The 20,000-nt window shown below is 39.9% G+C and overlaps 1 protein-coding gene across 2 annotated transcripts in view; it reads right to left on the bottom strand.

Annotated features, from left to right (window-relative positions):
- LOC143024163 (glutaminyl-peptide cyclotransferase-like) overlaps positions 1–20,000 on the bottom strand; it is a 107,119-nt gene that overhangs the window by 86,134 nt on the left and 985 nt on the right. The window lies entirely within an intron of this gene.

The following is a 20,000-nucleotide window of genomic DNA, read 5'->3' as shown; positions in this document are numbered from 1 at the left end:
TTCTTTTTTTTTGTCGAAAAAGAATCTGGTCTTCAATGGCCACATCTAACCGAACACATAATTCTTTTTACATATTTTTGTTACCATTATGAGTTTTGTGGGCATTTCAAGCTCTTTCATTATGTTCCACATGGATGCCCTATGTACATAGTCGTGGGCCTCTTTGTATTCCATAAAAAAGTGATTTTTTTTTTTTTTTTACTCCCAGCATTTTTCCATGGCTTATCTGAGAGGAAATATGACACCCTAAGAAAAAAGAATCAAAATCATGACACATTAGGTAATTTTCCAATACATTTCCCACATGAAATTTATGACACCCTCCCAACACAATGCCAACGAGACGCCGCGCCGTCGCCCTAGCCTAAGGGTCTCCGTACCCTGCCTGCCTGTTTATGTACCCTGCCACCTAACCCTTCAGTCTCACCTCATACACCCAAGAATGTAAATGCATTTAAGCTCCAGTCTGATGTTGTGTATGGCTGTTTTTCAATTATCTGTTTATTTATCTATTTACTTTTGCACCACAACAATGAAAATAACAATTGCATTGTTTTCGATTGAACCTCTTCCGCAAGACGACGCCTGGTCAGCAGTCAGCAGGTGTCGGACGTCAGCAAGAGCAAAATCCGTGTGAGGGGCGTCAACCTATCAAAGGGGTTTCGGATACAGTGTTACATTTGGAGATGTAATTTCATAGACCCTTTCGTGTACGAAGTCCTCGGTGTTTGGCCACAAATTTACAGAAAAAGGTCGTGGTAAATTATTATGAATAAACCGACCGTTTTCTTCACAATAACTGACACAACCATCTCCAGCGAACTATTTTTCTGATTAGTTTCTTTTTATTAAAAAAAAAAAAAAAAATCAATACCAATACAAAATTGAAAAAAAAAAAAAAAATCGAAAAGCTTGTTTCCTCAATGCTACCTCCTCTCCCGCGTCCCGCTTCCCACTCGCCGTGTCGTGGGAGGGGGCTTAACATCCCCTGGTCGTTCATTTTGGGAAACACGAGAATCTCGCCAACGTCACCGCGACGTGGCCGTGACGTCACGGCCCGCACCGCCTACACCCAATCAACTCTTCGGCCGCCCACGCCGCAGCAACTAAAGACAATGTTTGTTCAGAACAAAATCTGTCAAGTGTGACGCCGTTCGATGGCGCTGACCCCAGGGTTGGCTTTCGATCTATGGAGGGAGAGCCAAATTGGGTAATGGTGAGATGAGTAAACTCTCATTCCAAATCTCAAAAATTCTGCTGACTTGCAGGATGCGCCTCTTTAGGCAATGGCTAGAGAAAGGAAAATTATAACTCCAAACCACTTGTGCCTTTTACAGCAGCAATAGGCCATCATTCACCTGTCACACCGATTCTTCGGCGGTGAGCTGCAGCTTCCTGGACTTCCTTGCCGCTGGATTAACCTCTCGAGAAGCAATGCTAGTGAATTAGAGGTTAATTAAGAAATTCTTCTCCAAACAGTCATCTAAGCATAAGATTTCGCTCGGCACTTCCAATGTCGTACTGACACCCATAAAGCGCCGAGTAACGTCATCCTCGATATAGTGGGACAACTTTAAGCACACACACACACACACACACACACACAATATATATATATATATATATATATGTGTGTGTGTGTGTGTGTGTGTGTGTGTGTGTGTGTATGTGTGTGTGTGTGTGTGTGTTTGTGTGTGTATATATATTATATTTATATATATATATTATATATATATATATATATTCATATACATATATATATATATATATATATATATATATATATATATATATATATATATATCTATATATATACACTCTTATGGCTGAGGAGAGGCAAGAGCTAGGGATGAAGTTCTTAGACGCCTTTTTGACATAACAATAATAAATACGTTTCCCCAGGTTTTGCAGGAGCCCTGAGACTCCCAAGTAACTGGCCACGGTTACCGGTTCGCTTCATAAGTCATTAAAAGAAGAGATTTTGTGTTGTCTGGATAGGATGAAAGGACAGTGCAGAAAGAGATGTTCGATGTCTTCTGTGTAGATGTTACATCTAGGGAAGTTGGCGTTTGTGCAGTGCCGGTGTGGTTCTTACTTGCTTTGGGAGTGATATTTCAGTTGGACTGATACCCGGGGGAACTTGACCGTGTATATAAATAAATAAATATATATATATATATATATATATATATATATATATATATATATATATATATACACACACACACACACATATATATATATATATATATATATATATATATATATATATATATATTATGGAACCCTTGTTTTGTGATCTAAGTGTGCAGTATGTTTTTTTGCGTGCATATGCTATGGGGTGCTGGGGGCAGGTTACTATAGATTTTTTTTTTTCCCATTGAGTGGGTTTTATTTTCCCCACCCTCTCTGGAATAATAGCAATAACACTTATGTAGCATTGGTTGATGGCTGCATTTTTAAAAACATCTTTTTTATATAGCCATGGAACACCCAAAACAAAAATTTTACAGACCCAAAGATCTGTTGTCATACTTTGTCACCTTATTGGATTTACTTGTGTGCTAAACCCAGTCATTTATCAGGCAGTCTGATGTTTCTCCACGTTCTTTGAACATCTTCCACACTGTTGGTTGTATGTTTTGAAAATAATATTTCATTTTACCTACGGCATTCCCGGTTCATTGGATCGTTTCTTTGGAATGGATTTGGTTAAATGGCTTCTAATGCTGTTCCTTCTCTACAATTAACGTATGAAGTATTTGACTGCTCACCCTTTATAAAGTCAATATCTTACGAACCTTAGTGGCATCCCTACGGACCAGTGACACACAGCATTCTTTTGAGATTGGAGAATAATCTCAGCTTAGAAAGAGTTTTTTTTTAAACTACTGCTACGCCTTCTTTCTGCTGCCCTCCTCAAATCTCTCCTTTACCATCTGTGCAACTTCACCTGTTCCGCTCAATGTTGGACCCAGAGAAGCGCTAGTTTTCTAAGATGAATAAAAGTCTACAGTATCAAGACATCGTTCAAATCTGAAACAAAACACAGGGGTAAAAGTAATGGTAAACATAACATTTCTTCTCCAGTGCTCGTCCCGTACACTGGCCGGGACGCACTCACGTCCGTGTGCGTTTCTCGCTGTGTACGTGTTACTGCCAGTCAACAGTTGCCAGATGTCGCTAGCCATTTATAGAATCGTCCTGTTTTCAAAAAAGGATGTGTTTGTTGGATAATCATTTCACTTTGTGTTAAATTAATAATTGTGGACACTTAGTTGTAAGCCGAGGTATTTAATATATACTATAATAAGGAGCAATGTGCCTCTGTGTATACTTCTTTCTGTGTGTGGTTGTGTACGTAATGTCTGACAAATAAGATACGCCGGAAAAACGATCTTCTAGAAAAAGTGAAGATGAAAATAGTGTGATTCAAAACCGGGACTTCCCTGTAGAGGTCGGTGACTTGTTCCGCACGCTGGATCTCGTCCCCAAATTCGCCCTAAAAGTCACAACTGGAATGTTACCGTTTATCCGCTTATTCATTTATCTTATCTATTTCTAACTTTCATTTCCTTGCTTTAGGATACAGATTTATCGTTAGTACATTGTTCTAAATATGTCACAGTTGTTTTCACTCTATCCGAATCGTAACTATTAATGTACTTTCATAGGACTGATACTATCATTATCACCTGCCACGTCCTTAACATGACTAGAACCCTGTGGTTGTGATGTGTCACACCCTTGTGTGAATAAAGTCTCCTGTTAGTAATTTTAAAGCACGCCTTGCGTGAATATAAGCAATGTATGTTTTATATTGTATATTCTAAAAGTGTGGATAGTATATATATACATATATATATATATATATATATATATATGTGTGTGTGTGTGTGTGTGTGTGTGTGTGTGTGTGTGTGTGTGTGTGTGTGTGTGTGTATGTGTGTTAGTGTGTTCCTTGAAATAGTGTGTGTGTGTGTGTGTGTGTGTGTGTGTGTGTGTGTGTGTGTGTGTGTGTGTGTGTGTGTGTGTGTGTGTGTTTGTGTGTTCCTTGAAATATTATGCATTGTGCAATACCCGTCTGTTGGGGCGCGCCTATTACGTATTATCAGATGACGCCAAGCTGAGGAATGTAATATAATTTGGCGGGAAAAGCTCACTCTGCTTTCCCATTGGCTGGAGATCTTTAAAATATCACTTCACGTAACATTTTGCCATATTTTGAAACGTCGGATCCCATTCCCGGGAATATAAAAAGGTGATGCAGACAGAGAACAGAGAGAGACCACACATTGACATCGAGAAAAGAAGCAGATCCAGAATAAGAAAAGAACTGAGAAGAAAAGAAAAGAAGCAGACGTCCAAGGCCCATTTGAATCTACGTGGAATTTCTTCTCACTTCATCTATTACAACTACAGCCCGTCTCCCAGCGAAGTGCAAAGCCTTTGCATATTTTCCGAATAGTATCGTACATTCTTCAGATTGTTGCTTGACTACGAGCGACTCGACAAACTCTCACTGTTATTTTCTCAATTTACGAAATATCATTCACTATCTCACTAGTTCCCGACTACCGGAAGTTATCGTCCATGATATTCACCTCAATCTACCTAGCTGTCCCCCGAGACCGTTGTTGCGACCTCATCAACCGGTATCAAGACTCGTCTACACCATAATTAAGACTTCGTTTCGCCCACCTAGACTCCCTGGACACTCAACAATTACTTGGTAATCAAACTGATCTATTTCCTGTCAGATGCTTTGATATATTGATATAATTCTATACCCATTTATTTTGTATGTTATCTTTGTTCTTGTAATATCTAATTCTAACGAATAGTTTAATTATCCTGCCTGAACTATCTGCTATCTGCCATTCGTCCGAACTGCGCACGGCCTTATATATATATATATATATATATATATATATATATATATATATATATATACATATATATATATACACATATATATACATATATATATATATATATATATATATATTTTTTTTTTTTTTTTTTTTTTTTTTTTTTCGTGTCGCCGTCAGCCTGGCCCATAGGCGAGTCGTGACACCGCCTTTAGGATTACCATTTATATTATTATTATCAATTCTATTATTATTGTTATTACCATCATCATCATTATTACCCATTTCTCATTATTATAATCATTATCATTATTTGTGTGTGCGTGTGAGTATGTGTGTGTTTGTGTGTCTATAAGAGAGGGAGAGATTCACCACGGTTTTGGATCATGTGTTGGGCTTGATCGAGTATATGACCCGATGTATGGATCATATACTCATACAGAATATGACCCGATGTATGTGTAATGTGACCTTACACATACACAACTCCTTGCCCACCAGAGTTGGAGTGTCGGCTCGCAGGGACGCGGGGCTCATTCCTTCCATACCAACCTCCCCTCCTTCCTCTACCCCATCCACATCCCTATCCCGCCCACCCACCATCCACATCTCCCTTCTGCTACTGGAAAAAGTGGTCATTTCAGCCAAATTGACAACAGACCACGAGGAAGTGGCCGGCCCTGCCCTGCCCAATGCCCCTTAGGTAGGGTGTGGCCGGACAAAAACCCATGGCCCCACCCAAGGTAGTGTATGGGCCACGGCCCCACCCACCATTCAATGATGGGGCACCACGGGAATGGATAAAATCGTCTTGTGGCAGCCAGAGTAAAAGGATAAGTCCTTTCCGGCAAGGAAGGCCTGAATGTTTATCACCCTCTGTAACACGATGACGTACTTTATAGATTATTTTCCCTCTTGGTGCCGCCGGGTGGACAATTTTAGTCAGCTGAAGGGGCAGACTCGGGAGAGCACCTGTGTCCGGACCGACCGAGACCTCATTTAGTCCCCAAGTCTTCTCAGTCGAATAAAATCGCCAGGCGGCATTAGCCAAACAATAAACAACTAGTGCGCCTCTGTATGGCAGGGGTTCGCATCTCAGGCGATCCCGAGAATGTAGCCCCACTCGACGTCCTTCAGAGGCCCAAAGGTCGCCGAGGTGCGCTTGCTTGAAGTCAGGACCGGGAGGGGATGTGGAAAGAGGGGGTGGGGGGGGCTGAGGTGTTTTGCTGAGCCTCTCAAGGATGTCCGTCCAGACCTCTACCTGACTAACTTCAAATTAGTTTGCTAATTGATTTTACTGTTTCGTTTCTTCCATTACCTATTTCATTTTTCATCTTATTTATCCTTTTAACTATTTCTTGCTAAAAGATGCCCATCTCTGTAGAAAGCTATTTTTCTTGAAATCCAGGCACCACGATTATTTTTCATTATCCTTTTCTTTTCTGTTTATTTTATTTCTGTATAATAAATTTATAAAGAAGTATATATAATGTATATATATATATATATATATATATATATATATATATATATATATATATATAATAGAATAGACAAATAGAATATTTATTTATCTACTTATCATTATCATTTTGTCATGACCTGTCACTCTCCCATCCCAAACAAAGTAAAATTTCTGGTCAATTCTATTGGGTCCTTTTATCCTTGCAACTCAACGCTCACAGAACTCCTCTTTCTTCTAATAAGGAAAGGTTAAGTTTTTCTAGACATTCTTTGTACAACCTGTCGGCAAGCTTGGAGACCATTTGGGTTGTTGTTCTATGCAGGTATATTCTTGATCTTAGCTACATCCTTCTTCTTGTGTAAGATCCACATCATTGCTGCATATACTTATCTAGTTATAGACCAAAAGGTCTCTTGTCGGTATGCTCTTCCTTTGTAATACAAATCTGGGCTGGTGACTTTATGATTTTTTTCATCATATTCCTTCCATGAAGACGCCATTCTAATGTTCATCAACATATTACGTGTTATATATATATAAATATATATATATATATATATATATATATATATATATATATATATATATATATTATACATATATATTATATATATATATATATATATATATATATATATATATATATATATATATATATATATATATATATATCACAGGTGAGAAATGTAGTAACACATTTATAAATCACAACTAACACCACAGTCGGACGAAAGAAAAAGTTGCGTAAGCGGAACTATATATTTCGATTGCTACCTGCAATCCTCTTCAGTAGTACAAAGTGGCAGGGAGGAGGCTATCTTAAGTAGCAACCTCTTACAAAAGAAAGGGAACATGAGAAAATACAGAACATCACTGCCCCAACCCTAGTTGACCTGAGGATGACACGAGGTCGGGTCAGGGGGAGGGGGAGGAAGCTTGTTGACAATATTTTTGGTGATGAATAGTCCTGAAATGATGTCTGGGGTCCATTGACCCTTGGAAATATTCATCGTGGGCAGATAATCAATTAATGTTGATTCCACCATTTTCCTTCTGAACCCACACCCTGATTTATAAATTCAGCAGTGTTTCAACACGTTGATAAATTTAATCACCGGATGGACTGGGAGAAATCTGATCTCATTTATAAATCAGGGTGTGGGTTCAGAAGGAAAATGGTGGAATCAACATTAATTGATTATCTGCCCACGATGAATATTTCCAAGGGTCAATGGACCCCAGACATCATTTCAGGACTATTCATCACCAAAAATATTGTCAACAAGCTTCCTCCCCCTCCCCCTGACCCGACCTCGTGTCAGCCTCAGGTCAACTAGGGTTGGGGCAGTGATGTTCTGTATTTTCTCATGTTCCCTTTCTTTTGTAAGAGGTTGCTACTTAAGATAGCCTCCTCCCTGCCACTTTGTACTACTGAAGAGGATTGCAGGTAGCAATCGAAATATATAGTTCCGCTTACGCAACTTTTTCTTTCGTCCGACTGTGGTGTTAGTTGTGATATATATATATAATCATATGTACATATATACACATATATGTATGTGTATATTTATATATATATATGGATATATATATATATATATATATATGAAGGTGGAAAAAGAAGTCACGGGTCTAGTTCCGAGTTCTTGAGTTTATTCCTGACCGGTTTCGCTCTATGCTTCTGAAGAAGCATAGAGCGAAACCGGTCAGGAATAAACTCAGGAACTCGGAACTAGACCCGTGACTTCTTTTTCCACCTTCATCAACTTGTCACAATGTACCAGCATATATATATAATGTATATATATATATCATATATTATAATGGTAATTATAATAATAGTAATAATAATAATGATGATGACGATGATGATGATAATGATGATGATACTGTACTACTTGGGCGAAAAAGTATTTGCGACTAACACTCCCAGGCCTTTCTCCTTCGTTCTTGTGGTCATTTCAGTAACCATCTCTAGTCCCTGAGTTCCAGGGTGAGGCAGAAGCGGGAATTCCCGAGTGCGACGATGCGCGATTGACCACCAATTATTATATTTATCGAATCGTCACTGTCACCGTGCGTGGAGAAAAAGCGCCTCTGCCACATGTCATACAATTTATTAAAATCGTTATTATAACACTAAAAAGTTATATTCACTACTCCACAACTTCCTTTACTTTATACAGAATAAAAACAAATCAAATAGCACATAGATGGGAAATAAGAGAGAGGCATACTAAGGCTGGTTTGGCAGAATGGTTCACGACGTATGCCACACTCACGAACTCCTAGGAGCGCGGTGATTACTCGTAGCAGCGGTTCTAACCTCGGGGTCGTTTGGGGTTCCTTAGGGTGAGTGCAACACTAATTACAAGTACGATGGCCTGCTACAGTAAACGTATCAACCACAACCAGTGTTTTATCTTGCCTATTCACAAGGTTCACCGTTTCAAAATATATTATAGGGGCTACGGTAGGGTGGCCATTTCCAAATTTCCAAAAAGGAGGACACTGCATATCGATGATTATAATATACAGTAATATATATATATATATATATATATATATACATATATATATATATATTATATATATATTATATATATATATAATAATAATAATAATAATAATAATAATAATAAACCGAAAGTGAATAAAAAAAAATTCACTTCTAATGAAAAAGGTTAAGAAGCGCTGGACTATAGTAACGCAGTGATAGCTTTTTGTGTTACACTCATTTCCACTGTTTTGCACCTCTTAGCCGTGAAATTAATTTCCACGTATGGCTCCAGTTTTAAATTCTGTTTAGAACCTTTTGGATACAAAATGTGTGTGTGTGTGTGTGTGTGTGTGTGTGTGTGTGTGTGTGTGTGTGTGTGTGTGTGTGTGTGTGTGTGTGTGTGTGTGTGTGTGTGTGTGTGTGTGTGTGTCAAAAATCCCGGATCCCACTATCGGTAATAGTGCCGCCCGTCTCCGCCCTTATAACAAGTATGTAAACATGAAGAGCATATATACACATGCATACGTGTGTGCGTGCGTTTATGTGTGTGTGTGTGTGTGTGTATGTGATCGTGTGTGTGCGTTTATGTGTGTGTGGTCGTATGCGTGCATTTGAGCGTACGCACCTGTCACTGATAATTTCCTAATCCCCACAACTAGCCGTATTTTACACAAATCAAACCGTCCTTACAAATTAATGCAACAGGTGTGTGTGTATGTGTGTGTGTGTGTGTGTGTGTGTGTGTGTGTGTGTGTGTGTGTGTGTGTGTGTGTGTGTGTGTGTGTGTGTGTGCGTGTGTGCTGCAGCAATTTATAGATATTGCAAATTCATTGCTGTGGATGTACCGAGTCTTGCTGCATTGCTTCTGACCCAGAGCAACGGGTAGCATACCGAGTTGACCCGTCATTCATGACGAGCTAAGATGATGGGGAGGAAAGGGTGGATGAGAGTGAAACGGGTAGAAGTGGGTGCTTGCCCTTTGACTTGGCTATCTCCCTTGTAAGGGAGAAAAAGTCCTTGCTATATAGATAGATAGGTCGCCAATTATGGAGACAAGGAAATTACCACTGCCACGTGGAGACACACTACTTACACACACACATATGTTTGCGTGTGTGCCCACACTTGTCAGTGGCCATTTCCTAATTTACATACGAGTAAATAGCAGTCATTTTTGTTTGAAAATCAATGCAAAGGAGGTTGCCCAGTTAGCAGTTTACTCTTTTATCTTTATATTTATATATTTACCTATTTATATGTTCATTTATTTCCTTCTTTATTTTCATTTTATTTACCTATAAGGAGGACGGGACTAGGGGTTGTCGACAGATGAATTTATCAATCCAAGACACCATTCAGAAGGATGCGGAGAAGAAGACGTCAAGGGAAGACGCTGAGGAAGAGAGGTGCGGAAGAGAAAAAAAAAGATGGAGGACGAGGAGGGAGATCAGTAGGAGGCAGAGAAATGAGACGGGCGGAGAAAATGAAAGAGGAGGAAAAAGCAGAACGAGGAGGGGGAAGAGGAGGACCACCAGGGGAGAGGGAGAAAAACAAAAAAGATAAATATAAACAATTGCCAATTATAATAGACAGGATTAACCAAACTGCCCTTTATTTCAACCTGGCTGAGGTTTTCTTATTGTCGCAACTCAAAAAAAAAAAAAAAAAAAAATCTAACGTATGGTACTTTTTTTCTTACTACAGGAGGGGAGAGAATATCTCGAACTCACACATGGAGGCGCTTCGTTGCCACCATGTGTGTTCGAACTCCCGGGATGAGTCGAAGCCACTGGCAGCTCTTGGATTCGAACGCGGGATTTACACAGTCCCTGAACATACTGTGCAGTGAAAGGGCACTGCCAGACTGCTGAGGTCATGGCCAGGGAAGACAGATAAAAATAAATAATTACATAAATGAATACAATAAACAAATAAAAGAAAAAACAATTGAATGAGCAAATAAACAGAAAACAAAAAATATATAAATCAATGCATATATAATGAATAATAAATAGAATAAAATTAGGTATATTATGTATTTCCGAAAGTGCTCAATTTACGGACACAGCAGACCGAATTCCTATGAAGAGACTGGTGGTACGAGGGAGGGAACTGACTGGTAATAATGCCGACAGTTTACCTTGGAGAGGATGAGGAAGAGAAGAATGAGGAGAAGGATGCGGAAAAGAAGACATAGAAGTAAGACGCTGAGGAAGAGGGGCGCGGAAGAGAAGGAAAAGATGGAGGACGAGGAGGGAGAGGAGTAGGAGGCAGAGGAAGGAGACAGGCGGAAATAAAAATCGGAGGAAAAAGAGAACGAAGAGGAGGATAAGGAGGAAGATGAACAGTACTAGTAATAGTAATAGTCGTGGCAGGAAGACAATGAAATGGAAGGAAGCTCAAAGATAAAAAAGGGGGGGTAGGGGTAGACTTCCTGGTGAAATGAAGTGATGACCTCGCCAAATCAAAACCAAATATTGAAATTAAAATGCCCCAAATAGCAATCAAGTCAGTTCAGAAATGAACTGAAGAATATGAAATCCCGGCACCAGATATCAAAGACCATAGGACATTTTGGCAAGTTGAGGAAAAATAGGACTTATGGGGAGAGACTAAGAAGGAAAGGTGGCAGAAACAAGGAATTGCAGCTGAGGGTGGGTTCACATTCCTTCCCGTGTTAGTGGAGACCAAACTGTCAGAACGAAGAGAGTTCATGAGCCTCACTGTGGGTGAAAAAAAAGGCAAGGGAAACGTGATGATCTTGAAACTATCTCCCATATTACGCAGCAGAACACCAGAGACCACTGACTTCTCTTACTCTATTTCAGGGGAAAAAAATACTTTTTTTTTTCCAGAGCCATTTTTCATTTTCTTTTAAATTTCACCAGAGCCATTTTTCATACTTCCAGAGCCATGTATATATAATTATCAAATGTTCCTATTTATACTTAAATCTATTTACTTTCAATTACTAACCAAACATTTGATTCTATTTTGTTTTCTCATAAATACGCGAACGAGGTTATAAATGGGATTTCCCAGTTTCCCTCCTAGGCCTCGAGCGAGTTTGCATATGTACAGTGTACGTATGCATGCGGTGATGTGGTATTGGGTATGTTGCATTGTACATGTATTTGCGCGTTGATTGGGCAGCTAGCTGCATGCAACCAATGAACTTCCCTGCATACAGGTACCATGCAATTCACAACTAGCGACATTATGTAGCACAATAGTCGTGTAGAGTCTAGTCAACATGTACTAGTGTACTAGTATACGCGCGCATGCAGCTGATACGAAGCTAGGCTTGGTAAGCCATTGAACTCTAGCAGCTATACCGCGTACACATACGTACGTACATCAAAAAATAAAGTGATTGATGCGTTGCGTTTATGATATCGATTGATAATGCAATTATTGATCACGGTTGTGTTTGCTCTGATCCTTTCATCAATGGTGATGGGATTCAGGGATTACCAGATGATGGATAATGCATGAAAAACGTTGAATCTTGCCGCGGGAGCGATCGTTTTGTGGGGGATCGCTCCTGCTATTGGATTTGCGAGAACGACATTGGAACTTTCCCGAGCGAAATCGCTCGTCGCTCCCGTGTATTTTTTTCGCTGCTCTATTTACTCTCATTCCATGTTCGTAGTGTGAGGGCATTTGTTTCCTCGATGAAACATTTGCGTTTGCATCCAGTTTATCAAATGTATATCATCATAGTCATGAAAGATGGGGCCGTGCATCATGCGTACTCTTACAGAATGAGAAGTGTTGAGATATGAGAATGACTGTAATGATGGCACCATCCATATGCACGACCCGACTTCTGCAGCTGTTGCAAAATGGACTGTTCTCCCTACACAGAAACCAAAGACTCTCTTCTAACTATCGTGAAACTTACTGAAACAAATCAAAAGTTTGGGTTTCATGGGTTCATACAATAGCAACTCCAATTTAGCTTGATGCGCTAGAATTGGAAAGACGCTTTCTATTTACCTAACGATGACAATAGCGGACACGCGGATGCTCCTGCGACGAAACTGTCCCGGGACTTGGTTCCGTTGGTTTGATGACAATTGTAGCCCATAGCGGATAGGAACTGGTATTTAGTATTTCGGCAATAACCATAGCTTCTATCCTTGGAGACAATATCACGCTGAAGAGAAGGAATCGACGAGGTGGTAAAGGGGAGATTTAAGGAGGTATACGGAATGGAGAAGTTCAAAGTGACCAGTACTCTTTTTTGAGGAGATAAGTCTCCAGTCATAAGACAATATTACATGACACTGGTTAGTAGAGTTGACACTAAACTCCCTGAAACATTGATCATAAAACTTATGCAACCTAGAAAGGGAAGGAGGAAGAACCTGGGGAGGGGGGAAGGGGGATAAGCCACTGTTTCCCAGTGATGCGCAACATGTACCAACCAAATCGATAGAACCAAAAGCCATGCTGAAGTAGGGGGTGGTATTAGTACAATCTTTTTTATACATATCCCCCTTAGAATATGGAGATGGTTAGTGTGAACAAGAGAACACCAATCATAAGCCGATTAATTAAGCCTAACCCCCTGTACATATACCTTAAAATTTGCACTTCCCCCCCTCAAAAAAAAGCGTTTTTGACTCAATGTTGCTTCACAATATTGGTGAAGACCTGGAATACAGCAAGGAAACTCAATCTTATTGACATTAGATTTACTAAAAACAAAAAATAATGTACATCAAGCACAGCAAGACCAGAATGTGTGTCCATAGTATTCACTTTGTATCCAGAGTGTGTTATTGTTCACCAACACTGTCAACAGATAGTCAGTGACCAAGGATTATGTCCATGGCCTCATTAAAGTTTTCCATTGTCACCTCTGCGTTGGAAGTAATGCTCTTTAAATACAGTTTCAGGTTCACTGCATAGATGTTGATTGGAAGCTTTTTGTGGTCTTTCATGAGGCGAAATAGTTCGCTTGATTTCAGCAGGGAGAGTGACGTGTCTCCAACATAGCGAACCTCCAGGCGTAGGCGTTCTACCTTTGTGTACTGATTGTTGTCAGTGTCTCTGCCACATACTTATCTACTGCAGCAGCTGAGGTGAATGGTCCTCCCATTCTTTTCAGCTTGTCCAGGTCCTTGTTATTTTTTCCAATCTACCGCCACATTGGCAATCTCTTTGTCCTGTAGGCCTTGTTTCTTCAATTCATCTTGCCTTGTGTTCCCTGCCAGCCTGATTTCTGGTAGCTTTCCTCCTTTCTTGACCACACTGCCATAGGTCCTGAATGACCCTGATTGCCCTCTGTCGATAAGATACGTCGACTTGGCTTTGACCTGTGCTGCTGATGCACTGCCAAGCTGGTTAGCACCTCTTGTTGACAGCTCAAGTTAACAAATTCAATACTGCGCTCTGCATTCAGGTTGTGAATTGGTGTCTTTTCCAACTTCTCTGGGTCCATCTGAGTGACAGCATTCTGTGCACTCATCATAGTCTCCAAAGGCAAATATATCACCTTGCTTTCAGGTTCAAAAGCACTTCTCAGGGATATCGGTCAGCTCTCGCCTTGTCAACAAACTTCAGCGCTGGATTCGTATCACAAGGTTGTGTGCTTCTTTGCTCCCAAGTCCCAGCACTTTTTTATGAATCAATGAAAGGAAGGCAAATATATATGTAATTTCACTAAGGTAATTGAGGCACAAAGGGGCTGGATTCATAATGAGAATAGTAAAATGCATACATGGTGATTGAAAATTATCATGATTAATTTTCCACTTTCAGACTACTTCTTGCTGCCCTTCATTTCAATGAAAATTCATGTAAAAAGCAGAAAACTGAAAAAAACGGAGGGGAGCAATGGGCTATATCTTGTCCCAAAGCCAAAGCAGGTGTTGGAGTGGCGAAGGAGAAGAAGGTTGATCTAACATATGGTGAGTGTATGAAACACACATATTGCATCCAAACTGTGAAACTGCATAGGACTTCCTACTGGAGTGATGTGATAAATCCAAAATTAATACTTGCCTAAAGATTTTGTATTATTCTGAGATTACAAACTAAACAATAAAATGTACATACATATACCAAAGGCTTTTCCCCCTTACACGGGAGGTAGCCAAAAACAAAGGCATAGAAACCACTCCCATCCCCTACATACTCCACTCCCCTCTATCCTCTTCCCTCCCTCTAATCTTGGCACCTCCTGGATGACGTGTCATCCCGGCATCTTGTCCACTGCCCTGGGTCAGAAGCAGTGTCGAAAGATACAGCACATCCATAGCAAGGCCGCTTCATTAAATCGGTGCCCCCCACCCTCTCCGTCCCCTCATGCAAAAAAGAAGACGGGGAGAAACCCCTTTGGGCTGCATCAATTGATTTCTCATCCATATTCCCTCACCCCCATCCCCCACCCACTCCCCCTAATGCATCACAGCATCATCCATACACAACCATTCTCCATTTACCCCTATCTTCTGTCCTCTCCTGTCATTCCTCAAAAGACATTCCCCTCTTTCCAAGTGCCCCTTTTAACCCCATCCATCCATCTCATCCTAGGTCGACCCCTCATATTCACTTCTTCCACCTCTGCCCTCCACACTTCTTTTACTAGTCATTCTTCACTCATTCTCTCCATGTATCCAAACCATCCCAATACTCTTTCATCAACCCTATCTCCCAGCTTCCTTTCCACCCGTTCTCCTCACCTCCTCATTTCTCACCCTACCTAGCCTAGTAACCCATTTCATACTTCTGAGGCATTTCATCTCAAACACATTCAAATTCCTCCTCTCTTATGTTTCATGTTTCTGCCCCTTACAGTACTGTTGATACAATCACTTCTTCATATAATCTCCTCTTAGCATCCACTCCCAAATGTCTATTTCTCATTACACTTTTTAATCTACCAAGGCATTTACTCGCTTCTCTCAATCTACATTCTACCTCCACCCCCACTCCTCCCTTTCCTGCCACATTCGCACCCAAGTATCTAAAGCTATCCACTTCCTCCAGTCTCTTTCCCTTAATACTCACTTTAAGTCTGCTGCCACTTTCTCCCCTTGTACATCTCATCACCTTACTTTTATCCACATTTATCTTCAACTTCCTTCTTTCGTACACTTTCCCAAACTCTGTCACTTACCTCCTCAATCCCTCCTCTGATCCTGCTACAAGCGCAGTGTCGTCAGCAAACAACAAATGGCTTATCTCTCTCTTTTCTCCATTTTCTTTAACCATCTCCAATCCCTGACCCAGTACCCTTGCGTTTACCTCTCGCACCACCCCATCCATGTATAAATTGAACAGCCAGGGTGACATAACACATCCCTGACGAAGTCCCACCTTTACCTCAAACCACTCACTCTCTCCATTTCTATTCCTAACACAAGCTCTACTACTCTCGTAAAAACTCTTGACAGCTTTCCTCCTATCCCATATATCTGCAATACCTCCCACAGTGCCTTCCTGTCTACCGTCATAAGCCTTTTCCAGATCCATAAAACCCCAAAATATATCCTTACCTTTTCCTATAGCTTTCTCACATATCTGTCTTACCACAAAAATCTGATCTACACAACCCCTACCTACCTCACCAATTAATCCCTCTGTTCCTCTCCTAATCCTCTCAATCAAGACCCCCCCATTTTGTATTTACAGATTTTACTTGGTGAATTATTGAGGTTGCTTTTCTGAATATCCATCATACAAACTTGCAAGAGATGCCAAACTTCTGTCCGCTATGAAAGTTCCTGAACCTGTCTGTTCCAAGTATGAAAAACAAGAGAAGTCTGACATCATCCAGAAACAATGGCCCAGGCTACATTGTCCAACACAGTGAACTCGTTTCATATACCAATGAAAAATAGTACTACGAATATAATTCCAAGAATCTGAACTAAAGTCATTGCTGAAGGATATTTAAATCCTGTGTAATGTCCATCTGGTGCAGGCCATTTTTTCCTAATCCGGTCTCTGACACACATTGGAAGAGGCAGGCGATTGCAAATGACACAGAGATTTCTTTCTCCTTTTCATACTCAGCTCTCATTTTCTCAAGGCTCTGCATATCCTTGCTCTGACGCTCCGTCCTGTCTACGAAGTCTTCGCAGTACATTTTCTTCTGGGTTCTCTGATCTTCGAGGAAGGCCCATTCCATTCCACCCATTTTCACCCCATGTTTCAGTTCCATCTTCTTGCGTATTTCAGTCCTGGCAGAATACGTCCATCAACTGTTTCATCCTTTCATTGAAGCCTGCTGCTCTCGCTTAAAAACTGTCACTTTGTCGCTGGTTACGTGTCTGGATCAGAGTGACAAATTCACAGTACAGTTTCAGGATGTGTTCCTTTATGTGCCTGGTGTGGATGGTCTACAGATAGCAGAATAGCCAGTGTTCCTGAACCAGCTATGCCAGCAGCTGAGCTGCTGCATCCTTAGAGCGCTGAGCTTCGCCTGCTCGCTTTGGCCGCAGCAAGGAGAGCATATTCTGAAAGACATCTTTGCCAGATGGGAGCATCTCATGCAGTAATTCTGCTCTCTCTATATAGTCCACACCATACAGAGTCTTCCTGGAATGAGATCTCGTGTCTACGCTAGCCATATCGATTCAACCTACATAAAAAGAGAAATAGTATTATGTTCCTGTACACAGTTACTCTGCATATATATACTCTGTTCCACTCATTAGTTCACCTGAAAGCACACACAAAAAAAAATCGATTATCATGCAAAATCAAACAAACGTCATATTTTTACTTGGTTTTGAGGGTGACAACTTTCAAATAGTATGATGATCCCATGGACCAAGTGTTGGCATTTCCGGATTCAGGTAACCCTAGACCAATGTTTTTTTTTTTTTTTTGGGGGGGGGTACCGCATCGAAAGGATGACTTTTGCAAAATAACACCACCACATAGTTGAAGCTGCAGACAGCCGCACACGAAGCGAACTGGAAATGTTGGAACTTCATTCATACTCTTCAACGAATCCAAAAAGAACGGGATTGACCATTTGAAAATCGTGTCAGTGGGCAAGAATTCCAACCCAGATTATTGAAATACAGAAAACTGATGAAAGAATAAAAAATCTGAATATGCAAACAGAAATTAAACGGAAAACCTACGTGCAATTGTGCACAACTTATCACCGTAAATTGTTGGCTAACAGTTAATCTTGAACGATTCTAAACGTATTTTTAAGAAGGAATAGTGTCGTAGGACAGGAAGAGGCACACGTGGTCCCAATTCATAATGAAGGAAATAAGGAGAACCACTTAAAGACATACCTATGTCCCTGGCCAGTGTGATATAACTAATTTGAGAAAATCCTGAAGAGACAGTGAGGTCAAATACCATGAGGAGATAGATTTTTGTAGAAAACCAGTTCGGTTTTAGATCTGGAAGATCATAAGCATCAAACTTATTCAGCTTTTAATCAAGATTGGTTGATGTGCTTGGGTCTTTTGTGTGCCTGGATCTGGAAAAAGGGCTCCAACAAGGTATATACTTCACAAAAAGTTTACTATGGACAATGGAGAGTAACGGATAAATTAAATTAAATCTATCGAAATGGATGAAGGGTGTATTATCAGGATACAGAAAAGTAACTAGCAGTCTCAAAAGGGTCAGTACCTGCACCTATACTGTTCTTATTTCAATGACACGGTGGAAGGAATGACCAACTACAATGGCAATTTTGCAAACGACGTATGGATCCGAAGAGATATGCAAGACTGGAATTGTTACAGATCCTGACAGAATATATGACTGGAGCGAAGCGTGGAAAATAAAATGGAACACAATAATAATAATTAACAAAAATAATAAAAGTAATAATAATAATAATAATGATAATAATAATAATAATAATAATAAAGTGTTGGAAAGGATTAAAGCTCAAAAAGACCACCGATTTACTTCATGAGAAGTGAAACGATTACAAAAAACAAATGAGGAGAAGGATCTACGAGTGCTGGTCCTGAATACCTCGTAACTCAACAGACACATCAACCGAGACATCCAGACAACTAACATAAAAATGGTTTTTCATCACACAGACGGATAGATGATAACAAAATAAAACAAAAGCTATTCCGCCCCAGATCAAAATATGTACCAAGTGTATGGCCTCAGCACAAGACAATAGAAAAAAGATAGAATACTAAAAGCATCAACCAAATTGATCCCCAGGTTAGCACATTAACCCGACCATGAGGACCTGCCACAGTTGAAAGAAATACGAGAGAGGGGTGACATGATCGTGGTCAGGTCGATGAGTGGAATGAATAAAACTGACTAGCTTGCGACGCGACAAAGGGAAACAAACTGAAGATGACAGACTTGAAGGATGTTAAAAAACAAAGTTTTCCGTACGGACGCATATACCACTCTTAGAAATGTCTAAATTCCCTACAAGTTGTAACACAAATTGAAAATGTTAACTAATTCACAGTTTATAACAGATGAATATTTTCTTCTGTCCCTGTTCATTAAGAATAGGTGAATGCAGTAATACGCACACACTGGTGTTATAGCCAACTTCGACAAAAAGACGTATAACACACGTGTACGGCTCTTATCCTGTATGTCACAATGAGGTAAATATATATACACACAAAAAAAGGCCCCTGCACTTGCAAACTTATCATATGAGGAGAGAAAGGCTAAACTGGAGTTACCGACTCTGGAGCAGAGGAGGCGACCTACTGACCATCTTCAGAATCATGAAGGGCACAGAAATACTCAATAGAGAGGACTTGTTAAACTGGGACAAGAGAATCATAAGAAGACATGGAAAGAAAATAAAAAAAAACATAGTTATAGAAGAGATCTGAAGAAAAAGTTTTCCACATAGAGTGGCGGACACTTGGAACTGGACGAAAAAATAGTGTGATCAAAAACCACTCATGAATTTAAGAGCAAACTAGACACTGAGATACAAAGGCGGGACATCACGAGCGTAGCTCCCCTCCCCGTAAAATACAACTGTGTGTATATATATATACATATATATATATATTTATATATGTATATATATTTATATATATGTATATATGTATATATATATATATATATATGTATATATTTATACACACATATATATATATATATATATATATATATATAATCTATATATTTACATATATATACATACATATATATACAGTACATATACACATAC

The sequence above is a fragment of the Oratosquilla oratoria genome, chromosome 3 (genome assembly GCF_046742065.1).
Source record: "Oratosquilla oratoria isolate Oo_2021 chromosome 3, ASM4674206v1, whole genome shotgun sequence".
In the NCBI taxonomy this organism is placed as follows: domain Eukaryota; kingdom Metazoa; phylum Arthropoda; class Malacostraca; order Stomatopoda; family Squillidae; genus Oratosquilla; species Oratosquilla oratoria.
The sequence above is the reverse complement of the archived record's forward strand: the minus strand, read 5'-3'. Positions and strand labels throughout refer to the sequence as shown.